Genomic DNA, 6,000 nt, shown 5'->3' on the forward strand with positions numbered 1-6,000 from the left:
GCTCAGAAAGCTTTCAAGGCTTAACCAAGCTGTTCCTCAATGCCTTTATTATTACAACGCAATAAAACTCTTATCAGCAAAAACAAGTGTGGATATGCATAACAACTTTTGTAATAATCTCAGATGTAGTAAGAATTTGCTGATGATACCAAGATGTGGGGGGATGTGGGCACAATAGAAGGGAACAACAGGCTACAGTCAGACCTTGACAGGTTACAAGGATGGGCGGAGGAGAACAGGATGGGGTTCAACACAGACAAGTGCAAGGTGATGCACCTGGGGAGGAACAACCGGCACCATACCTACAGGCTGGGGAACTCCCCTCTTGTCAGCACGGAGGTGGAAAAAGATCTTGGAGTCATTATTGACTCAAAGATGAACATGGCTAGGCAGTGTGGGGAGGCGGCTAGGAAGGCCAACTGTACCTTGTCGTGCATCCACAGATGCATTTCAAGCAGGACCAAGGAGGTGATCCTCCCCCTCTATGCGGCACTGGTCAGGCCGCAGCTGGAGTACTGCGTCCAGTTCTGGGAGCCGCACTTTAAGAGGGATGTGGACAGCATCGAGAGGGTCCAGAGGAGGGCCACTCGCATGATCAGGGGACAGCAGGGCAGGTCCTATGAGGAAAGGTTATGGGACCTGAACCTGTTCAGCCTCCAGAAGAGAAGGCTGAGGGGGGATCTTGTGGCCTGCTATAAACTAGTCAGGGGGGATCAACAGGCACTGGGGGAGTCCCTGTTCCCCCGAGCGCCACCAGGAGTGACCAGGAACAACGGTCACAAGCTGGCGGAGGGAAGGTTTAAGTTGGACATCAGGAGGCGCTACTTCACGGTCAGGGCGGCTAGGGTCTGGAACCAGCTTCCAAGTGAGGTGGTGCAGGCTCCCACCCTGGGGGGTTTTAAGAGGAGGTTAGATGACCATCTTGCTGGGGTCGTTTGACCCCCAGTACTCTTTCCTGCCATGGCAAGGGGTCGGACTAGATGATCTGCCCAGGTCCCTTCCGCCCCTAGAAACTATGAAACTAAGAAAATATTATAGTGTGTGTGTGTGTGTGAAGAATCTATGTTGCTTGTCTTTTTAACAAAGTAAATAAATAGCATAGGCATAGGGGGTAGGCCAAAATCTTGTCATTGAAAATATATATGAATATGCTGAGTCAGTGTGGCATTACTACAAATAAGAGAAGACATTATTACAAACTAAAATTTATCATTTTAAAACAAAAGCAATGGTGTTCCAAAATGGAATATATGCATTGTGGTTTCTCCGAGATACCTGATGTTGGAAATGTGATAATCGATGAGAAACGTGTTCAAGTATCTGGGGTCAGCCATTCAGTGGAATGAAGAGTTAAATGAAGAGTTGAATCATTGAATAACAGCAGGGTGGACGAACTGGAAATTGGCAACAAGAATATTATGCGACAGGAGAGTATCAGTGAAGTTGAAGGTGACAATCTACAAGACGTGTGTGTCCAGCACTATTGTACAGAGCCCCCTGAAGAAAACTAAAGAAAGGAGGCTGAATGTGACAGAGATGAGGGGTAAATTGAGCAATACTTACATCAGAGGACTGCTGAAGGTAGTAGATGTCATATTGAATGAAATAGTTTGAATGTTTGTAATAGTTGCCCATTAGCCAGTTTCAGGAAGAAGACAAGATTTATCTCCTTATCTAGGTCATTGTTTTGGACTACGTGCGAAAGATCCAGACTTTGCTCAAAGTCTTAACTCTTGAATTTTATCTTTAGAGGTCTTTAACAAAGAGAACCTAACAATGACCCTTAAGCAAATATCCTGATTTCTGAGAGCTCAAACCCTAGGGCCTTTTGACAAGACTGGAAAGAAAAGGTCACTTGCAGTGGTATGGAAGTTCCCCAAAGTAATTAAAATGATCAACAAAAGAAACTAATTACCAAGCAAAAGAATCTGTAAAGTAAGATCCGAGCCCAAATTTGGGAGTAATGACAGGTTTGGGTAGGAGTGGCCCAGGACGGCAACTCACTCAATAAAAACTGTAACCTACTGCCCCAATTTGGAGGTGACTATACTTGCAGAACAACGAAGGAAGAATCGCAAGTGTAGGCTGGATCAGACTGATCACCTGAACCACCCTCTCCATGAACACGAATCTCTTAGTTCACGCTGAAGCCGCGGAGCGCCCGAAAGGGACGGAAGGAAGGGGACTTAGTCCTATCATTGCTGAGGCCAGCCCATTGAATCATATTGCTGAGGCGAACCCATTGAACTGTACTACTGAAGCCAACCCATTAAATTGTACTACTGAGGAATGAAACCATATTTAGGTGTTTGGCTTCTCGGAATTCTAGGATTGTAAGTATAATATGAAAAATAATAGTATTGATTCAAATTTAACTTTTAGTTGTAATTATAGTTGTTTTTGTAATACTAATTCTTATAGCATTGTTTGGGAAGGAAGTGCATTCGGAGCATTGTTTCTGATATATGTAATTATTGCGTTCTTGATGTTTGTGGTATTTCTTAAAGCCAAGCAGTGTTATATGCGTAGCAAAGAATTTTAAAATAAAATTGTGTTGTATAAATTAAGTGTGTAATCATTGTGAAATCGTGCAATCAACTAACTACTCCCCCAGCCAGTGCATCAAAACGAATCAGTAAATTGGGTGGGATTTTCTCTATTCCATAACCCACTAGAGACAGTAGAAGCATCTAGGAAAGTACAGGAGAGAAATCTGGCATGGTATGGGCATGTTCAAAGAAGCCTGGAAGAATATGTAGGAAAAGAAGTTACCAGCGTGGTACTACTAGGGAGAAGGGGAAAAGGAAGACTGAACATGAGATATAGTGGAGAGGGATATGAGAGACAAGGAGTTGGAAGAAGAAGATATGTATGACCAAAGCCAGTAGAGAGCCAGGATCCACAACAGCGATCCCCTTTAGAGAGGATAAGTGAAGGAAGAAGAAGAAAAAAGTACTGGTAGTAATGCAACATGAGGTACTTTCACTTATACTTTGCTGATACTATTTCAGTTATCTTGGTCACAAACTATTTGTTTGATCAAACTAATCAGTTGCTCCTGTTTCCAAAATAGTGAAGATGATGGGTGATCCTCAACTGTAAACGGATTCCTTTAAACAGCCACACAATCTTTGTGAAGTAAATCTCACATGGCAACAAAATTATTGCCCTTTCGTGTATGGTCATAACAAGAGATTTCCAAAGTTACAATGAACTGCAAAGCAAGTTACTTTAATTACCAGCAGCTTTTATGTATTTATTTTGTAATTATTCAGTGATAAAAATAGAGAGGGAATTTTATGCTTTACACAGCCACAGCATTGTAATAGCTTAATTACTGAACACCTAGAGCTCAGCATAAAAAATGTTTCCTGACAGTATATTGACTGTAAATAGTATTTCCTAAGGACAAGGAAAACAACAACAAAGAACATGGTAGAAGATTTCTAAACATGGAAAAACAATATTCAAACTGGAACTGCATTATATTACCTAATACCACAAAGAGACCAAAAGGAAGGGTGGGTGACTAGGACCTACTTACAGAAGAATATATGTACTCTAGTAATTCTTAACCAGAGTGCCACACCATCTTGGGGTGCCCTGAGATCCTGTCAATGGTGTCATGGGATGCCACACAAGGTTAGCATGTTGGGTTTGCAAATATGATTCCCAAGATAAACCCAGAGATTTCAAATAGAAATCCATAGTTGTAGTCTTTCTGAGTTCTGTGCAACAAAAAAAATGCTCTATTATTTTTATGTAGTAAAAAATGAGTGAGAGCTAAGAGCTGCCATTTTCTGAGGGGTAGGGGGATAGGGGGCGCACTCACCCAGGCTGATTTATAGCCTCGTGTTTACAGCACTCATCTGCAAATTCTGCATTGGAACCCAACCCGGCTCAGGCAAGGGACCTGGGTACCAAAACTCTGTCTCTAACCACTAGTGGCATCTTTACATTTGTTCTGGAGGTGGCGGTGGGGGAGGGGGCTTTAATAAGATGGAAGCTTACAGCATCTCATATATTCAGCATCCTGTGCTTCAAAAAGATGGAGGGGGTGCTTTAACTAGTTTGAAGCATTGAAGCATGGAGCTGCTGAATACATGAAAGGCGGAGGCTGCTGGAGCATGCTAATTAGCATACAGATTAATAGATACTATGGTCAGAAGGGACCTCAACAGATCATCGAGTCCGACCCCCTGCCTAGGCAGGAAAGGCGCTGGGGGCAGACGACCCCAGCCAGATGCCTATTCAGCCTTCCCTTAAAGACCCCCAAGGTAGGGGAGAGCACCACCTCCCTTGGGAGCCCATTCCAAATTTTGGCTACCCTTACCGTGATGTGCAGAGACTGGTGGTATGATGAGATGCTACTGAATCACAGACTTCCACTCTCCTTAGCTAGTCCAAGTCTTTTGCAGTGGGTTTGAAGCCCCCTGCACTTTCTAACAGGGAGGAATACCTTACTTGGTTGAAGCTGGCCTTGGTTTTATGGCTTTGGGATATTTTTCCAACAAGCCCTTGAGGATTTTGGAAAAGGATGTGCCAAAATCATTATTAGCGTTAATCAGCTAGTAGTGTAACAGAGTTCAGGTTACTAAGAAAACCCTGCAGCTCTCTCTTAGCCGACAAGGCCCGGGTTGCCGTGCTTGCACCTCTCCTAGTGAGCTAAGAGAGTCTTTCCCAGTATCTTACAGCCTGTTGCGGCAAACACCGCGTTACTCGACAAACAAGCAGGAAACCAGTTTTGTTTATTTATTAAAACTTATGTTCTGAAATGTAAAAGGGAGAGGGGAAAACTTCCCCCCCCACCGAGAATCATAATGGGAACGCATCAGGTTTCTCAGCTGACAGCTTGCTGTGAAACAAAGGAAAACACTCTTCGCTTCAAAAGGAAAAGACCGTAGGGCAGAATCCCAGGGCCAGCTAATGATATCAAAGGGGTCTGCAATTGTTCCCTACCCTCTGGATTGTGCACTTCACACCACAATTTATTATCGTCCTCAAACTTGGACAGAGTACACTTCACACCCACATCCAAGTCACTGATGAAGACATTGAAGAGTACAGGTCCAAGGACCGAACCCTGCGGGACCCCACTACCCACATCCTTCCAGTTCGATACTGACCTGTCTATTACCACTCTCCTGTGTGCAACTGCTAAGCCAATTTGCCACCCATTGGACTGTGTAAACATCTGTGTCACAGCCTTTTAATTTATTTGTGAGAATAGGATGAGATACCGTATCGAAGGCCTTCCTAAAATCCAAGAAAATGACATCCACTCTACTCCTGCGTCTAAGCGTTTTGTGACCCTGTCATAAAATGAAACCAGATTGGTCAGGCATGATCTACCTGCTATGAATACATGCTGGTTGCCCTGTTGCATTGTTTTTCCCGCTGGACTTCCACAAATATGATCCTTCATAATATTTTCAAAGAACTTTCCAAGGATGGAGGTGAGACTGGCTGGTCTACTATTACTTGCCAGAATTACTGGCCTATAATTACTCCAGCAGACTCAATTAATCAAGCCTGCTCCAATGTGCTGTAATTACAATGCATCGGAGTAGCATTTCCAAATGTCTACAGGCATCCTAGAATATTAATGTTGTAGCAGGCTTGCGTTTTGGAGCTTGGGTTGAGTCCCAGGCTTGAAATCTTGCTGTTTTGATTGGTTGAACTCATCCCCCAATCAGGAGGCAGCCAGAGGAGTTCAGTCACGCCCCTTTCCTGAGGGGGGGGGGAGAGAGGAGTTGTCCCCTCCCCCCCCCCCCCCCCCCCCGCGCACCCCTGCTGTGGACCTGATTGAAGACTGCAACACTCAGGTCTGGAAGACTTCAGGGGTGGAGTCCTGGAGCATACAAAAGGAGCTGCACGCTCAGCATGAGGGAAGCACCTCCGGGAGAGAGAGAAGGGCGGGGCTTAGAAGAGCTGAGGAGAGCTGCTCAGGAGGGCGAAGCAGTAGCCCAGAAGTGCCCCTGAAGACTTCCATCAGCAGGA

This window comes from Alligator sinensis, unplaced genomic scaffold (assembly GCF_000455745.1).
Source record: "Alligator sinensis unplaced genomic scaffold, ASM45574v1 scaffold290_1, whole genome shotgun sequence".
Lineage (NCBI taxonomy): Eukaryota > Metazoa > Chordata > Crocodylia > Alligatoridae > Alligator > Alligator sinensis.